At 41.1% G+C, this 19,572-nt stretch overlaps 1 pseudogene across 1 annotated transcript in view; it reads right to left on the bottom strand.

Annotated features, from left to right (window-relative positions):
- Nucleotides 1-578: 578 nt before the first annotated feature.
- The window catches only part of LOC149322088 (heparan sulfate glucosamine 3-O-sulfotransferase 6-like), a 108,577-nt pseudogene continuing 89,583 nt past the window's right edge, over nt 579-19,572 (bottom strand). The window contains exon 4 of the transcript XR_016281086.1: nt 579-3,296. The product of XR_016281086.1 is annotated as a heparan sulfate glucosamine 3-O-sulfotransferase 6-like (transcript). The remainder of the gene's footprint in view (nt 3,297-19,572) is intronic.

Genomic DNA, 19,572 nt, shown 5'->3' with positions numbered 1-19,572 from the left:
AAGACCTATAAGGGACCACATTCACGTTAGTCTAGGAACATACCAGGTTAGGGAGAATAGTTATCACACAGTTCTTCCAAATCTCTCCATTTCCCTGCCCTAACCCCTTCCCAGTATGTATTTTGCTCTGTATTTATTTCTATTTTTAGTGCAGTTGCACAATCATGGAAATCCATTAAGTAAAAAATAAAGGAAAGAGTTTTTTTTTAAAAAACACACACACAAATGAACAAAAATAAACAGCCCATTTGGGAATAGCAAGGGAGAGGAGGAGAGGAGCATAATCACACCCACTCACACCATGTGTCTGCTTGCATATTGGAATTGCTTCCAAAAGGAACTTTTCACACTTGACACTGTGCAAAAGCAGTGCAATTGGGAGCACTCCAGTAACAAATAGACTACAGACCAGCTACTGAACAGACACAGCATCATGTGATAAAGTACATCCACAGATGCTACTATCCTGCTCTAAGTCCACTTTTCAAGCCTCATGTGATAAAAATCCTTATATTACCAATATGATTCAGGGAATATACTTCAAAAATCTATGAAAAACTTCTAAGGTTTATTTTTAATTTAGGCTTTTTTTTGGGGGGGGGGGGTTGAAACATATTTAATACATGTTTTTATACAAATTAGATTCCAGGAAAAAAAATTCCTGGAATCTGAAAAATCTCACAGCACTTTTTTAAAAAAGAAAATTTGCAAGTACTCTTTCCATCCCTAGTTTCAGGGTACATAGTAGAATCCTTCATCTGAAAAAAGAGAGAGTGAGTTGGAGGGAGGGAAGGAGCATAACATAACCCCTGCCGCTGTGGCTCTTTTGCCTCTTGGGGTCACTGAACAGTCTTTCCCATAGGAGATTACACAGTATTTTGGCTGAATCAAGCTCCTTGATGGACCTCTGACAGGAGAGTTATTGTGAGCTGCAGCAAGCCAGCTTTGTCATATGTTCCATTCTCAAGTGACCTATTAGATACTTTCCCTTCTCTTTGTTTGGGTGATTTTAACATGTTTACCCAGATGTTTTATGGCACAAAACCCTGCCAGAAAAGGGCTTAAGGCTAGATAGAACATTCTGAGTTGAGACAGGAGGCTGAGCGGATTGGGTGAAGGTAGCGAGTGGTGACCTTGCAACCTTTCGGACTTAAGTGGGGGAGATGACAAGGAAAATGACTTACTTTTCCTCTTACTTTTCCCTACTGTTGACTCTTCAGCTCAGCCCAGCTGTCACTGGGCTCTGCGTAAAGAAATCTGAGCTAATATAAGGCTTTATGGAGACAACAGGTGGGTGAGCCGGGGGTTGAGGAAGCAGGCTTTGAAAAGCCTTTCAAACTATAATGAAGATACTTTATCTTAATTAGCCTGGATATTGGATCTTCTTTGAGAAAACACACAGGTTTGGAGTCATGTGTTTGGACAAGGCCTCACACCACTCTTCAGTTAATGCCTAATGATGCAATCCCAAGGGTGTACTTCAGCTTTAAGTAGTACAAACAAAGAAGCAGTATTAGACACCTTAGGAAATGATGCCTCTGCAGTGGAACTAGAGGGAAACTTTCTGTTCATGCTGGCTTGAGGATTCTGGGAGTTATGGGGTGCAGCTACAGTGGATAAATAATGCAGTTTGACACCACTTTTTACTGCCATGGCTCAATCCTACAGGATTTTGGTATTGGTAGCTTCACCAGCACCCTTTAAAGGTACAAATCCCAGGATTCCACAGGATGGAGCTACAACACTTATAGTGGTGTCAAACTGCATTATTTCTACAGTGTAGATTCACCCATAGTTTCAAAAAGCATCCACCCCCCCATTCCTCTTCCATTCCTGATTGTGTTGAGTAAAATCCAGGCAAAAATTAGAGGGTTATACTACAGTGGCTTTTTTAAGTCATGGGGAGATCAGATGGGTTACACCTGAATACAGAGCTCTTCAATATCAGCCAACCAGATAGGTGTTCACTTAATTTATATCATGAGACTCATTGAGGGGGGGGAACCTTTCCAGTTCTAATTATTTTGGTCAATAATGGAGCGGTACACATGGATGCTTTGTGATGCCCTGATGCCAAAATTAGGGCTTGCTACAGCACAGCATCTATATGCGTTGAGCCCTAATATCAGCGCCATTATGTCACAAGGCTGTGGCCCGTCCACATGGCGCATCCTCATGGCAGAAGCGGCGTCATAAGGGTGTCTCCTTTTTTTCTGCGCTGTGTTGCCGCCCTGTTTGGTTGTCCCGGCAATGTGGCGCAGCAAAGAGAGGTGGCCTTTCCCTGCTGGTATGTACAGCCCCAATATGATCAACCCCTGTGCCATGTTTAAAGAAGTCTGGCCACTGACTTTGAGATTAACAGAGGGATGGCTCTGAATGACTTTTTTTAAAAAGAGAAAATAAAAGAAAGATGACATAGAAAACTGGAAATATATTTATCTAGGCCACATACTGGTCTCATCAGCCAGACCTCAACTGAGAGTCTTCTGAATTGGATACTAATAAATCCTGAACAATTAAAACAAGTAAAATAGAAAACTGTAATATTTGCTTCCAAATGAAATAATAATTAGGGCCACCAGACATTTGCTCAAATATTAATTTCCCCTCTCTGTTGATATGTACAAAAATATAGATTTTTCCCCTTTTTATTTGTTTAAATTATAGTATTCCAGCCTCAGTCCCAGCCAAAGTTATGCCCAGTCATCTGGTAGAACTTCATGTTGAAGGGCCTGTAGAACTCCCTCAGCCGCTGCACCACCTTCTGGTCGATGCTGGGGTGGGTCCGCCCTTTTGTTTTGCCCAGACAGTGAGGCTTGCTGCTGCCTTCTGCCTTTTTCAGGCAAGGGAAACCCTTGGTCTTGTTGAAGTAGAAGTGTTTGTCCGTGATGATTCTCTTGAGGCCCAGAAAGTCCTGGACACGGCCCAACTCACCAGCTGGGTCACTGATCAGTCTCTCCCCACTGACAAAGAGGATTTGCCCAATGGGGAAATACAGGAGCCAGTTTTCCAGATGTTTGGCGTAAATGCCAATCTGGATGGCACTCCAAGAGGTATCAATAAGGCCTGTAGTCCTGTTTTTGAAAGTCAGGCTCTCAAAGGTGGGGATATCAGGCTTCTTGGACAGCGTCTGTGTGTAGTCAGAAATGGCTCTGGTGACCGGATCTCTCACCACCACAATGAGTTTGGTGTCCTTCGACATGGCAGAGATACGGGCAGGTGCTTCCTTTGTGACAAAGTAGCTGGGCGTTTTTTCCATGGTGATCTGCCCATCAAGAGTCCTTGGCATCAATTCCCTAATATAAAAATGAGAAAAGAAATAAATTACTTCTGCAGTATTGTAACCTTGTGTCTGGGAGAGAATTGACTTGACAATCAGTCATTGACTTAACTATCAGAATTGACTTGACTATCAGAATTTTAGCATTTGGGACAGCAGAATAGGTAGGGGGACACATAAATGTGGGATCTTAGGTATGGAGAAGTATTTGAAAAAAAAAGCACAGAGTTCTTCAATTGTTGCCCTTATTTATGTGAGCTATATTTGCTGTTTCCAACAAGCGCATTACAACCATGCTTTTTTCTCCTCATAATTTCTTTAATCCACAGCCTCTTATTTATATCTTTTAGGTTCTCATTTATCTTGGACACCCATTTACACCAACACATATGTGGAGGGGGCAGCTGGTGTGTTATAACCCTTACAGTTTGATTGGATAATCCACGAATGTCCAGGATGTCCCCATGTCCAGTGGCTGTATAATTCTGAATACCAGATGCTTACTACAGTATGAACAAACAGGGAGTGACCTGATTTAGCAGTGCTCCTCTTATGTTCTTCTTATATATTAATTAAAATGTTCCAGACTATAGCTCTAACCCATCGCACAACAAAGGAATCTTGCATTCTTATTTTAACACTGCACAGTATCAGAAACTGCAAGGTCAGAGACAGAAAAAACAACACTCCAATGTATGAGAAGCCTCCAGGATAAACAAACACTTCCCTTGAAACTATGCAGCATGGAGCCTTGTCTTTTAAAATCTTTTCCTCTAGAGTATTTTCTGAGTTCTGTTGAGAGGGAGTATGTCTTAAGAGAAAGACATACCCTTTGGGAAGGAGTTCTGTTTCAGGTCATAGTATATGCTAGAGGTTGGAAGGCAGAACAATTTCTCCTGTCTGTGTCTATAATGAGGGTGGGAGGATGTATCAGACTCGGTTCTCTGATGTTGTTACTTTGCATCTCCTTTCCGCCTTTGCCACAGAAGCCAAGAGTCAGCATAATGAAAGCTGTAGTCCTTTAATAACATTGGGAAGCAAGAGTGCCAAAAGCATGTTCTGGCCACTAGAGTGGGGGGATTACAGGCCACAGATTCTGTGGGGGAAACCTGGCTAGAATTGTCAGGTTTTTCAAATAGAAGGATGTTGCTAGGCCAGGTTAAAGCTGGTAATACATGCGAGGCACTCCTATATGAAACCCTTACAACTGCTCGTGAGAGTTTCAGGTTCCCATGAGATCAGAGACTATGAAACTTGAGGTATGCTTTCTTTTGGCTGGCCTCACGTGCTACTTGCCTAATTTGCCAAGACAAATATGGACCTGAGAGTGGAAAGAGTGGGTGCCAGCCAACAGATGGAATCCTAAAGTATTTAGTATGCAATTTACAGACATTTTGCTGTGTATCAAATGCTTGGGGTGTGTGTATGTCAATCTCTTGTCACACAGGATTAGTGGAGTGAAAACTGGAGAGGGCTCCTGTACCTTTAATAAAGGAAGGAATTTCAGTGTGTATTGTTTGTTATCTAGTTCTGCTGAAATGCCCTTTTATGCATAACAAAGCTACAGGAACTCTCACCAGTTTTTACTCTGACAGCCTTATGTGTGAGTGCAGCTAGTACCTGTTTTTCCTGGTCTCATCAAATGAAATAGGATTTGAGGCTGCACCTTCCTATATACAAAAACATATATAACATAGGACAAGTTTTAGATCACTAGACCACGAAATTAATACTGGGCCTTCTTGTCAGCCCTGTTGAGAGAGCAAGATACGCAGTAAAGGTGAACCAATAAGATATTAATGGCTAATTTAATGTTTACATCAATTACTTCCGTAGTTATTTCTGAATCACACTCTGGCTATTCAACTGCATTATTTATGTAACAGAGGCAAGTCACCATGAAATTGTGTTTGTCCTGCCGAGTAGCCTCTACGGAACTGAATTTGTTGATCTGGGACAAACTTGGAGATGGACCAGCAAAATATGAATAATATTAATGTATTAGTATTGTGCTGGTAAAGACTTCATTTGAATTTTTTTGTTTAAATTACACATTTCAAAAAAGTTATTGACAAAACAGAGAGGATCTGAGGAGAAGTGTGAAGAGCTACAGAGTAAGTCTTAGGAAATAAACCTGAAGGAAATGTTATTTTTTTAGCCTTGAAAAGAAATTATTTATTTGAATCTTTCCCTTCTTCCAAGGCAGTCATACTAAAACTTCAATTTCATCATCAACTTGATTGTGAGTTCTTGCATGGCAGGGGGTTGGACTAGATGGCCTTTGTGGTCTCTTCCAACGCTATGATTCTATGATCACCCAGAGACAAGGATACTAAATAATATGGGTTTACACTTGCAGGCGAATCACATGGTATAAGTTGAGTACCCCTCATCCAGAATTCCAGAATCCAAAATAGTTCAAACTCCAAAATTCTCAGCATAGGTGAGTGACATAGTTATACCTTTGCTTTCTGATGGTTCAATGTACACAAACTTTGTTTCATGCACAAAATTATTAAAAATATTATGTACAGAATTACCTTCAGGCTATGTTTATAATGTTTATATGATACATAAGTGAATGTCATGTTTTAACTTGCTATGGAATACACAGATATTCCAAAATCTGGAAGAAAAATCCAAAATGCAAAATCTGGTCCCAAGTATTTTGGATAAGAGAGACTCAACCTGTAGAATTCTGTGGTGTCACTAAACAAGTACTGTACAGTACTACTTTAGGCTGAGAGAGCTGACAGTTTTTCAGTGTCCCCTGAAAGTTCAAACTATCCATCAAGGAAAATGAGTTGGGTTTAGACTGTTAGTTTTCTGCTAGATTTCTAGGGAGATTAAAAAAAAAAACCACTGGGAAGAAGCAAAAGAATGAGATTCCAGCCTATGCAGTGTTTGTATTGCAGGGCCTGGTGGTTCTGTTTTGTTTTTTGTTACAGTGGGCCCTTGGTACCCACTGGGTACCAACTGAGTTCCAAGGCCCTCCTATGGATACCAAAATCTGAGGATGCTCAAATCCCATTAAATACAATGCTGTAGTGAAATGGTATCTCTTATACAAAATAGCAGAAAATCAAGGTTTGCTTTTAGATTTTATATATATATTAAAATATTTTCATGCTATGGATTGTTGAATTCATTGATAAGGAAGGAATCTGTGGCTACAGAGGGCTGACTGTATTGCTGTTTTGGACAACATAATTGCTTTACCGGGGACATATATCAGTGTGTACATCCCTTGCAATGTCCTCTGTAGTTATAAGATTTATGAACATGCTGCAGTAGTAGGAGCAGTGCTTTCAAGACTGCATTTTATCAGTTTGCAACACAATTGTGTGTCACATGATGGCACATAAAGCTTTCACTGCATAAGTAGCAGATGGTGGTTGTAAGAGACACCTTTCTAACTTCAGCCATTTTTTAAATGTTGTTCAGCCCAGGTACTGCTTTGCTGGTGTGCGTGTAGTGGATGTTGATGGCTTCCATATCAGTGAGATGGGGAATCCACTCCTGGTTTTAGCCTAAACTTTAAAGGAGCTTTCCAAGGCCATGAAACTATTTGGCAATACGGCCCAACTATTTGGTGGTAGAAGATTTTACGTTCAGACTAAAAGCAGGAGTGGATTGCCTACCTCATTGTCACGGACAGCCACAAGCTGTCCATGACTTTGGTCAACACCACACTACATTGTTATAGCACTGTTATTCCAATTTAACTGCCATGGTTGCACCCTGTGGAATTGTGGGGTTTCTAGTTTAGTGAGGCTGTTTTTGGAAGAAAGGTGGCATATAAATGAAGTTAAGTAAAATAAATAAATGATGTAAATAATGAGTTTTCTGGCTAACAATCTAAATGCCCCTCCCTAAGCTGCAAATCCCAGGGTTCCACAGGAGGCAGACACAGCAGTAAAAGTGGAATAATAGAACTATAACAGTGTAGAGTTCTATCATTCTTTATCTGAAAAGTCTTCTTAAAAACATTACCATTTTTATCCCAATGCAAAATGCCTCTCCCTCCTCTCATGCCCTAGTGCTACGGGGAGCTGGTGTGGCTGCTGACCTCTCTAACCAAACACCTGCCTCCTCTATCTTATCTTTCCAATCACCTTCTTTACATTTGCTGCAATCTGGGAGAAGCATGAGCCATTAATGGTGAGGGTTTTCTTGCTTTGTCTCTCTCTTTCTCAACAGTGCACTTTAGCACACACACACACACCCAAGAAAAAAATGATGGTTTTTTTTTGTTTTTGTTTTTGGCTACAGCTCCCAGAATCTTCCAGCCAGCATGGCTATTGGCCAAGGGATCCTGGAAAATATTGTCTAAACATAAATAAATAAAATTGTTCTCTTGCTTGGCATCCTGTGTGTGTGTGTTTAAAATTGCCTCTCCTGCCCTGATTTGCTTTGCATGCTGACACCACTCTTAAGGATATGGCTACAGCAGTTTACTACTTCTCCAAACTTTGGTCAATATTACAGGGACAACATAGCAAAGAAAAATACTATCCTAAATTGGATCTGCAAAATACTGAAATACAGTTAGAACTGTAGGTGTATCACAATTTGTGTGGCTGAATGAGTCAGATTTTGTTACGGAATGTGAAAGATAGTACCATAACACTCAAGCAGGGTAATTGGTATGCTTGAGCAGAAAGTGAGCAACAACCAGTCCTATACTACTACTACCCATATGCGGAGTCTAGCAGAGTACAGGTTTCTTTGTGAAAACATATCAAGCAGCTTTATTTATGAATATTAAAGTTCTATAACATCTCATGCTGAGAGGCTTTGCAGCATGTGGTTTTCTAACATGGAGGAGAGAGAGTGTGTGGCTAAGACCAACAAACAGGAAGTAACATGACTACATGCATGTGTAATCTCCTACAGAGACATGTAAACTAGCAACTATTAACTACAGGCTGGGATTTCTAGTTCCAACAGATGTTGCAATAATGGGAGTGGAAACCCTGGTGTAGATTGGGACAGGGACACTGACACAGATGGCTCAATGCCGCCCCTTTGAGCCTCGGATGGAGGCCACAGCAACCACATGCTGCAGCATCTGGAAGGAGCAAAAAGAAGCTCCCAAAAGGGGCTTCTTTTTGCATCATGGAAAGGGCGTCATAAGCGTTGTGCTGCGGTGTCATGATGCCTCTTCCATATAGCGCTGTTTGGTTGCTGCACCCAGCATGTGTCATCATGGTGCGCACTGTATGGTTGGGCGCATGCCATGATGGTGACCAGGTGGCACAATAAGGGTTTTGAGAGTGTGAACGCTCAGCCCTTACTGTGTGTACAGGCCAGAACAAAGTGCTGGTCTGTACTGCCCCTTAGTGACCTTCATACTTGCATGGGGATTTAAGCAAATTCAATCCTAGACCCACCCACTTCCCTGTACTGGTGAAAGATGGGAATCATTTTTGGAGTTTTAAAACAGTCCAAGTGGACAGAGGAGGCAGAACAACTGTTATTTTAGGGATCTGACATAGGGGAACATAAGATGTTGTAAAGATTGGAAGAAAGAGCAGTTAACACAAATGATTCAGAACTTCAGAATTGTGATGCACACTGCATTATTTTTGTTGTCAACAATGTGACACTTCATTAAACTGTTCTCTCTGAATGGCTTTCATGTATTTAAACCTCACTGTGTGACTCAGTGTATGATTATGCAGACAGAAGCTACAGTGAAGTCTTCATAGAGTACGAAAAAATCTGGTCTCTGGGATGTCTTGTACTTCAGTTCCTATAATATCTTAACATGGGCTGTACTGAGTGAGACTTCTGGCTGCTGAAGACATCTGGATGGCCAATAATTCCCTGGCATATGAACATGCCCCAGAAATTTCTGTTCTTTACTGTTTAAACATTTGAAGGAAGGTAATAATTATCAGGAGAGAATGGGTAATTCTAGAATTATCTAATTTATAAGAAGGACATTTGTGGACTTTCTTTCTTAAAAAGTAATGCTGAAGGTTCAGCCAAAATCCAGTCCCAAAAAAGCAAATAAGGATTTCTACAGATGAATCACAATATAATCAGACATAACCATATCTAGCATGAATGATCTTTTTCATAGAGGAACTACTGCAAAGCTACCCAAGCAAAGCAAACACATAAAGGGACTTGTGCCTATAGCCAGTTTAACTGGAAGAAATGAATGTTTAGTTGGCATCTCCATGGCACAATGGTCTTATTTAAAATTAGGAGATGAAAAGAATTTGGTAGGCTTAAACCACCAACTGCATGTCAGAAGCCACTAAGAATGTCCTGACCTAGCTTTGGAGAGATTAGTTAATGACAAAAGCATCTATCACGGACATACATGGGAGCTTATAATGTCTTATAGATGGGTGGCCCCTATTTTATTGAAAAGAAGCCACCAAAGAGATCAGAACCACATAAATATTTTGCAAACACAATTTCAAAAGGACTTTTGCCAAAATAAATGTTCTCATGCTATTTTTGTTTTAGTGAACTCTGTTTAATTACTTAGTAGATGACAGCTTCACTTTAGATGTACATATTAAATTCAGAGAGCAGGACATCTTCTGTCCTAAGCCTTGTGCAGCTGGTACTACAACCATGGTAGTTTAGAGTTGTACTGAAGAGTGCAATGCCCCTATGGAAGCTTAGGAACACTCAACACTTGCAGTTTGAGAACCAAGAATATATGTTGATGTATATTCTTCATAATGATGTGCATCAGCATTTCACAAAAACATGCCTCAGACCTAGTGTTTCAGGCAGTGTGGAAAGATTAAAGAGCTTTTAGCTGTGAGCTGTAGCATAATCAGAGTCATCTATCCTTGTTAGCTGGTTTGCTAAGTCATAACATACATACATGCTTTTATTTGCATCCAGACAACCTCCAGATCTTGAACAACTACAGTACTCACAACAGGATGCAGAACATGGCAATACAGAAAAAAAGATAAACCCAGATGCCAACTCTGTCCCACATCTATTCAGGATACAATATTACAAGGGCCAGTCATCCACATCAGAGGAACAGTCACTTGTTCTTCCCCCAATGTGATATGTGCCATCCCAGGGACGTAGCCAAGGGGGGGGGGGGCTCTTGGGGTCCGGACCCCCCCTTCCATTAGAAAAATGAATGGTGTGTGCTGCTGCACTGCCGCATCCAAGCCCCATTATAATGGTGGCACTTAGTCTGGAACCCCCCCCCCCTTTTTTCTAAAATCCTAGCTACATCCCTGGCCATCCTATAGCAGCACTCCAATGGAGAAACTCCAATGGAGAGTCTCTATGCAAGTGGATAAATCAAGCATTAGATGTAGCTATACCCAAAAACCAGTTGTACGACATTTCAACCTCTCCAGACATACAGTACAGGATTTAAACATTGCAGTCCTTAAACAAGGCAAAGGAAGACTAGAAAGAGAATAGTTGAAATTATATTTATAAATTCCAATCCAAATATATATATATATATATATAAATTCCAATCCATTAGCAGAGAAATAAACAAATTTGTTTCATGGTTCTTTACAAGTATTAATACAAGAAGCCTTGCTACTTTTGAACTCAAGGAAATTGACTTTTGGTAAGCAGATGTACTGCTTTCAAACTGACCACTGTAGAGATCTGAAACTACTGCATCATTTGACACAGACCTTTGAAAATTCAGGGCAAGGGACATGATTTGTATCTTTCTGGATCTTATTACAGTCCATCCTACTCCCCCAACTGTGTAAATACACTTTATATAGTATATCTTGATTTCAGTAAGGCCTTTGACAGGATTCCCCATGACATTCTTGCAAAAAAGCTTGTAAAATGTGGGCTAGACAAGGCAACTGTTATGTGGATTTGTAACTGGTTGACTGGACGAACCCAAAGAGTGCTCAACAATGGCACCTTTTCATCCTGGAGAGAAGTGACCAGTGGAGTCCCACAGGGCTCTGTCCTGGGCCCAGTGCTATTCAACATCTTTATCAATGACTTGGAGGAAAAAATTGGGGGAATACTTATCAAATTTGCAGATGACACCAAATTAGGAGGAATAGCTAATATTCCAGAGGACAGGATCAAAATTCAAAATGACCTGAATAGACTAGAAAGCTGGGCCACAGCTAACAAAATGAACTTCAACAGGGAGAAATGTAAGGTACTGCACTTAGGGCGGAAAAATGAAATGCACAGATATAGGATGGGGGATACCTGGCTGAATGAGACTACAGTTGGCCCTTCTTATACACGGATTTTTTATACACGGATTTAAGCATACACGGTTTGAAAATGTTCCAAAAAAATATAAATTTACCTTGATGTTCCATTTTTTTATTAGGGACACCATTTTGCTATGTCATTATACTTAATGGGACTTGAGCATACACGGATTTTGTTATACACGGGGGATCTTGGAACCAAACCCCAGCGTATAACAAGGATCCACTGTACATGTGAAAGAGATCTAGGAGTCCAAGTAGACCACAAGTTGAACATGAGTCAACAGTGCGATGCGGCAGCTAACAAGGCCAATGCGATTTTAGGCTGCATCAATAGAAGTATAGTGTCTAGATCAAGGGAAGTAATAGTGCCCCTCTATTCTGCTCTGGTCAGGCCCCACCTGGAATATTGTGTCTAGTTCTGGGCACCACAATTCAAAAAGGATGTTGAGAAACTGGAGCGTGTCCAAAGGAGGGCGACTAAAATGGTGAAGGGTCTGGAAACCAAGCCCTATGAAGAACGCCTTAGGGAGCTGGGTATGTTTAGCCTGAAGAAAAGAAGGTTAAGAGGTGATATGATAGCCCTGTTTAAATATTTGAAGGGATGTCATATTGAGGAGGGAGCAAGCTTGTTTTCTGCTGCTCCAGAGACTGGGACCCGGAGCAATGGATGCAAGCTACAGGAAAAGAGATTCCACCTCAACATTAGGAGGAACTTCTTCACAGTAAGGGCTGTTCAACAGTGGAACACACTTCCTCGGAGTGTAGTGGAGTCTCCCTCCTTGGAGGTCTTCAAACGGAGGCTGGATGGCCATCTGTCGAGGATGCTTTGATCTGGATTTCCTGCATGGCAGGGGGTTGGACTGGATGGCCCTTGTGGTCTCTTCCAACTCTATAATTCTATGATTCTATATCTTAAGGCCTGATTATCATTCTGTACTGCTTACAAACAAGTGGATTTATATTTATGAAAGTTTATGCTAAAATAAAATTTAAAAAGAACAGTTTTAAATGTGCTGTATTATTCCTTTCCCCCCTTCCACTTCCTCCCTCCCGTGTATGCCATATATGGAATTTCACAGAGACATCTGGCAATTGTTCCAAAAGTCCATTGTGATCTTTAATGTTTGAATGTCAAGCTAGGAGACCCTGAAGCTTCACTGTGAAATCTAGTAAACAATAACCACAATTCTCATCCAAATTGAAATGGATTTCATGGAAGGAGAGGAAACTGTATATTTCCTATGGGGGATCTTGTGCTCTGGTCAAGTAAGCATTCTATTTTAATTCATTTCAATAAGAATTTATCAGAATTTACACATTTCTTCATATTTGGAATGTAAAGACATGGAATTTTTTAAAAAATGGATGAGAGAAAAATTTTAAAAGATGGATTTATGGTTCTTAAAAGGTGCGATCAGAATCCCTGTTTATTTAGCCGTATTTTTCCTAACTTAGAATTGCCTTTTTTCTGGGAGACTCTTCGCCTTTAATGCTTATATGCCAGGCAGACATAAATGTGTTCCTCTCTGTGCTGGGAATAGCTGTACCCATTGAATAGTATAAACGGGGGAGATATTTTGCTTGTTTTTGAAAAAATACCATAAATCACAAACATTTTCATTTAAAACTTGAGGTTTAAAATGCTTGAATGTGGGCAGAAGTGGAATGCTCAGATGTTTGCACTCATAGGAAACAGTCACAGCTGTATCCTGGAATTGGTTTCATAGCATACAGGCCTGAGGGTGTCCTCCATCAAGACCAATTCCATGCCATTTTAGGTAGGCCCCAGGATGAACAGAATTGAGGGGTCTGCCTCTTGGGCTTCATTCACACTGCAGAAATAATCAATTTATCAAAATGTGGAAACTGTAGTATATGAAACATTTATATTGTTCTCTGTCAGAGAGCTCAGAGTGCAGCACTATGGAATTCTTGGAAACTACAGTTCCAAGAATTCCATAGTGCTGCACCATAGCAGTTAAAGTGGTGTCAAACTGGATTATTTCTGCAGAGCCCATATCTCCAGGCCTGATAAAACAAAATCCTATGGCTGTGAATTGCTGTCCAGTGAAAGTATGAGGGCAATATGCATGTCTGCCCTTCAGCTTTTACCTGACTGAGATTGAAGTGCCCCCTTCCTCTCAATCCATTACATCCTTCCAAACCAAGCATCACATGAATGGATCATCTCATGTTCATTTCTTCCAGCATACAATGTCTCCATTCCCTCCACAGGCAGCTTTGTAAACGGGTGGAGTAAGAGATGGGAATCTGTTCCACTCGACTGTGCTCTAGATGATCTTTCAGCTAAGATTATGAGACGGGGAGAAAAATGACTGCTAGGGCTATTGCTGAACCTGGTGTGGCAGTTTTCCTGTACCAATTCTCTCCTTTCCTTCTGTTCCTCACTTTGCAATGGCTGATGGTGATTTACTGAATGGACAATTGTGTCTTGAATGATATAGGCTTGGGATGCCAAGTCAGGAAGAAAAGAGCAGCAGCAGGCACACTTGTAAGCAGCACGGATCCAGTTTCCATGCAAATGCCCTTGGGTGCAAAGAACAAAGAGTGGCATATCATGGCACACAGTCCCTCATAGCAGAATCATCCCTGAACACTCTCTCACACTGACACAATCATTTATCCTTATTGTTGGCTTTGTTACCATTGACCTGGCCATGGCCTGTAAAGGGTATGTGGGCCATTAAATATCTTCGAGGGAAACAATGGGAAAAGAACAGAAGCCAATGCTTCAGAAAAACACACAGAGAAAGAATTATTTGTACAATGACAAGCCTGGTACAAGGTTCAGCCTATAGACTGACTTATTCATGCAGCTCTCCAGAAAAGCTTCCAAATCCCAAAGGCTTGAAAGTCTTATCACAGAAGCAAAACATGGTCCACAAGGAAACAGCAATGTGCATTCAGACATTCATTTCTATAGTCTTGACTGGAGAAGGTGATGTTTATACATTTGTAAGGTGGGCCTTTGCTAACACTCCAGGTGCACTTGGGGAGTCAGAAGGAATTTCATAATTAAAGGTGGGAACACTTAGTAAACAAGGAAATGTGAAGTCGAAGGCTTTCATGGTCGGTATCCATGGTTTTTTGTGGGTTTTTCGGGCTATGTGGCCATGTTCTAGAAGATTTTCCGCCTGACGTTTCGCCAACATCTGCGGTTGACATCTTCAGATGCCAGCCACAAATTCTGGTGAAATGTCAGGAGGAAAATCTTCTAGAACATGGCCACATAGCCCGAAAAACCCACAAAAAACCAAACAAGGAAATGATTACATTAAAAATACTACTCTCAATTCTGACATGGACACCTGGGGTACCGAGGTTATTGTGGCTCACTGCAGCTTAAAACAACCTTTCTTTCTTTCTCAACATTTCTTCAGTTTCCAAATGCATGTGATTCCTTTACTATTACCAGAAAGGCCAGAGTGTAAAGCCTGATTGCAGCCAACATCTCTGAAGTCCTAACATTATTAATGCACACCTTGGGTCCCTTCTGGGAGAAAGGCAGCATAAAAATGAAATTAATAATAATAATAAATAATGTTGTATATCTGAGTATTCCTTGCCTGAGAAAATCTTGTGAAATTCATTGGATTGTCATAAGTTGATAGCCAACTTGAAGACCTATACACGCATATTGGAAAACTAGGATTCAGCACTGGTCAGAGGAGTGCAGGGCCTTGGCTACTGATAGAATCCAACCAGAACCTAGAGGGCCATGATGCTCTTGCCACTGAAGGAACCATTACTGGCAGCTAGTTACACTTCCTAGAATATTTGCACCAACTGTAGTCTATAGTCTCTGTCTGGATGCCAGTGATATAGTAGGTCCACCATATTGGTGGGCTAGCCATCAATTGAAGTATCCATGGAGAATAATCAATGGTGGTGTGTGCTGTTATGGCCATGTGCACATTGGCATCCATTGTTTTAAGGAGACATGAGTTTGCACATTTTTTTATATTCATGGGGCAGTCCAGAGGGATGACTGTACCTCTTACAGAGCTTTGTTTCATTCTAGCTTTTAGTCAGGCTCAGCTGGCTGCCAGGGTCTTGGGGTGCTTTGAGTAGCACAGAAATTCTGTTCTCCTGTTAAAATCAAAATCAAATCAGAAAAAGACTATCATTAACTTTGCATAAATAAGGTAAGCACCAACACTACCCCATTACCAGACAGACCCTCAGACTATTTGAGTGAATTATCTTATGGCCTGAGCACACATGCCCATCATGGATCTTGTGACCTTGCCAAATTGGACTCAAGAAACCATATTCAATTGGAGCTTTCTAAAAAGGAAATTTTAGGGAACACACAACATTCAATTCAAAGATATAGTCATGTTAGCGTGTAGAATCAGTATGTAGAGAGATCTTGTAGCACCTTTGAAATTAATTGAAAGAAAGAAGTTGGCAGCGTGAGGTTTCACAGACCTAAGCCTACTTCCTCAGATACATTTGGTGGAGTTGAAAGCCAGGGACAGATCAATATATGCTACTGGTGTGAGAGAATGTCAATTCATATTCAAAATCCGTTGTGTATGGAAATGAAGCGGCAAGTCCAGTTTTAACAATTGTCATTTGTGAACAAAGGAATTGGAAACTAGCTTGTGTATGGTGCTTCATTTCCATACACAAAGGATTTTGAATTTGAACTGACCTTCTCTCACACCAATGGTTTATATACGTCTGTCCCTGGCTTTTCACCCACTGAATGCACCTAAGGAAGTAGACTTAAGCCTACAAAAGCTCATGCTGCCAACTTCTTTCTTTCAGTTAGTCTCAAAAGTGCCGCAAGATCTCTCTCTACACACAGCACTCAAGATATACTACATATTTGCACTGGAGAATTATGGTAAAACTTCAGAAATGGTAAACAGTACATGCAAAATAGAACACAATTGCTTTAGGATAAGGAGATACTAATTTGAAATGAACAAAACTCCGAGGCAGCAAGAGTTTGGAATTAAGCAAAGGGAAGCTATGTGGGTTGGTAGGAGGAAAAAGAGATGAGAGAAAGAAAGATGTTCAAAAGTGAGGATAATGTAATACTTTCACTAATTCATATGCACACACACAAACACATACACATCACAGAGAAAAAGTGGGCAATTTGGAGAAGCTACAATGTAAAGGGAAAGTACTCCCTGAAAGATTTTAAAAATCATAGAATCATACAGTTGGAAGAGACCACAAGGGCCATCCAGTCCAACCCCCTGCCATGCAGGAGCTCACAATCATCAGAAAACAAGCTTGCTGCATCTCCACCTTAAACAGGGCTATCATATCACCTCTTAACCATCTCTTTTCCAGGCTGAACATACCCAGCTCCCCAAATCTTTCCTCCTAAGGCATGGTTTCCAGGCCCTTCACCATTTTGGTCGCCCTCCTTTGGATGCGCTCCAGCGCATCAAAATATTCTTTTTGAATTGTGGTGCCCAGAACTGGACACAGTATTCTAGGTGAGGCCTGACCAAAGCAGAATAGAGTGGCACTATTACTTTCCTTGATCTAGACACTGTTCTTCTATTGATGTAGCTTAGAATTGCATTGGATTTTTAGCTGCCACAAAAACACTGTTGACTCATGTTCAACTTGTGCTCTGCTAGGACTCCTAGCTCCCTTTCACATGTAGTCTCATTAAGCCAGGTGTCCCTCATCCTATATCTATGCATTTCATTTTCCCATCCTAAGTGCAGTATCTTATATTTCTCCCTGTTGAAATTAATTTTGTTAGCTTTGGCCCAGCTTTCTAATCTATTAAGGTCATTTTGAATTTTGATCCTGTTCTCTGGGGTATTTATTAGCTATTCCTCCTAATTTTGTGTCATCTGCAAATTTGATAAGCATGCCTTCTATTCTTTCATCCAAGTCATTGACAAAGATGTTGAATAGCACTGGGCCCAGGACAAAACCTTGTGGCGCCTCACTAGTCACCTCTTTCCAGGATGAAGACGAGCCATTGCTGAGCACTCTTTGGGTCCCACTGGTCAATCAATTACAAATCCATTTAAGAGTTGCCTTGTCTAACCAACATTTTACTAGCTTGTTTGCAAGAATGTAATAAGGCACTTTGTCAAAGGCCTTACTGAAATCAAGATATGCTGTGTATACAGCATTCCCTTCATCTATCAAGCTTGCAATTATATGAGCAAAACAGATCAAATTAGTCTGGCATGACTTGTTTTTGAGAATCCCTTGTTGACTTTTTGTGATTATGCCATTCCTTCTAAATGTTCACAGTCTTTCTGTTTGAGGATCTGCTCTAGAATCTTTTCTGGTATTGATGTCAGACTAACTGGACAATAATTATTGGGATCCTTTTCCCCCTTTTTGAATATGGGGACGATGTTTGTCCTCCTCCAGTCTGTTGGGACTTCTGTTCTCCAGGAATTCTCAAAGATTAATACCAATGGCTTTGAGATTATTTACTAGTTCGTTTAATACCCTTGGATGTAGTTCATCTGGTTCTGGAGACTTAAATTCATTTAGATTACCAGGCATTTCTGTACTTTCTCTTTACTTATTCTGTGCTGCATTTCTCCTATTCCTATTGTGTCCTCTGCTCCATCAGGCTGGGTGTCCCTTTCCTTTTCTGAGAAGACTGAGGCTAAGAAGGTGTTGAGTAATTCTGCCTTTTCTCTGTCCCCCGTTAGCATTTCACCCTCTACTCCGCACAGTGGCCCTACCATTTCCTTCTTCTTCCTTTTCTACTACTGACATATCCAAAAAGCCCTTTTTGTTGTTCTTAACCTCTCTAGCAAGCCTGAGCTCATTCTATGCTTTTGCTTTTCTGACTTTACCCTTACACATGCTCATTCACACTCACATGTTTGCATTGAGGAGATCTGGGTCTCCTTAGCAATGCCACACCAAATTGATCCGGGTCATAGTTCCCACTATGTCTATCTTGACCGAATTGCTCCTTGCTGTTCACACGGAGGAGGAGGAACTTGGCGGTGGTGCAGCGAGTGGAGGTGAGCTGGTGGTGGCAGTAAGGGGGGAAGGAAGAGGAGGAGGAAGGACGCTGGGGGAAGCAACATGGGGAGAGGAAGAGGTGGGTGAAAAAGAGGAAGGGAGGAGGTTGCAGCAGCGTGGATCTAGATCAGTAGTTCCTACTACCAAAGATCCAGATCCTTGTGGCACTCCCCTCAAAAAACTTGCTAGCTGACCCGCTGTCAAATGCACTGGGTCAAATATTTTTTGTCCCCTCCCCCCCCTCAAACTGCACCCAGTGCAGTTGGGGGCAATGTGAACGCCTATGAAATAACCCGAGTTCCACACCGAGTTATTTCATAGTGTGAATAGGGCCCAAGTGTTGTTGTCTTATCAGGTAAGTCGTGCCCTCTTATGATATGGCTGAAGTACAATAGCCTCAGTTTTGTCATCTTGGCTTCCTGGGAGCGTTGATTGATCTGTTCAAGGACCCATTTGTTTGTCTTTTTGGCTGTCCACAATATCATTAGCACTCTTCTCAATCACCACATCACAAACAAGTTGATTTGTTTCTTATCTGCTGTTTTCACTATCCAGCTCTCACAGCCATACATGGTGATGGGGAATACAATGGCTTGCACAATTCTGTTTTTGGTGTTCAGTTGTATGTCTTCACTCTTTAGGATCTTATCTAATTCTTCCATACCTGCCCTTCCCATCTCTAGTCTTCTTATTTCTTGACTGCAGTCACCATTCTGATCAATGTTTGGTCCTAGGTATGGGAACTCTTTAACTATCTCATTGTATTACAGTGAGCTATCTCTATAATTTGGAAGTGGTTTGTGGAAGTTAATAGGCAATAAAGAACCACTGGTTTTACAAAATGACCTGCTCCCTTTGCAGATGAAAAGTGCTAAAACTGGTTCATTGATATGCTTTATCCACTGTTGCTTTCTTTATTTTTTGGTCTCTCCTTGAAGATGTGGATTTGGGGGCTGTGACAATGAGTACTGGACCTTCAAAATTTACCACTGCATTACTAGTCATGCCTTATGACACACTTGCTCCACCTTCTGTCCTGTCCACCTCCACGTTCTCCCTTCAAACTGCAGGGAAAATGCACTACATAAATAC

This window comes from Sceloporus occidentalis, unplaced genomic scaffold (assembly GCF_023333645.1).
Source record: "Sceloporus occidentalis isolate IW3139 unplaced genomic scaffold, rSceOcc1.0.p SCAF_1, whole genome shotgun sequence".
Lineage (NCBI taxonomy): Eukaryota > Metazoa > Chordata > Lepidosauria > Squamata > Phrynosomatidae > Sceloporus > Sceloporus occidentalis.
Note: the sequence above shows the minus strand (reverse complement) of the source record. Positions and strands in the feature narration are given on the sequence as shown.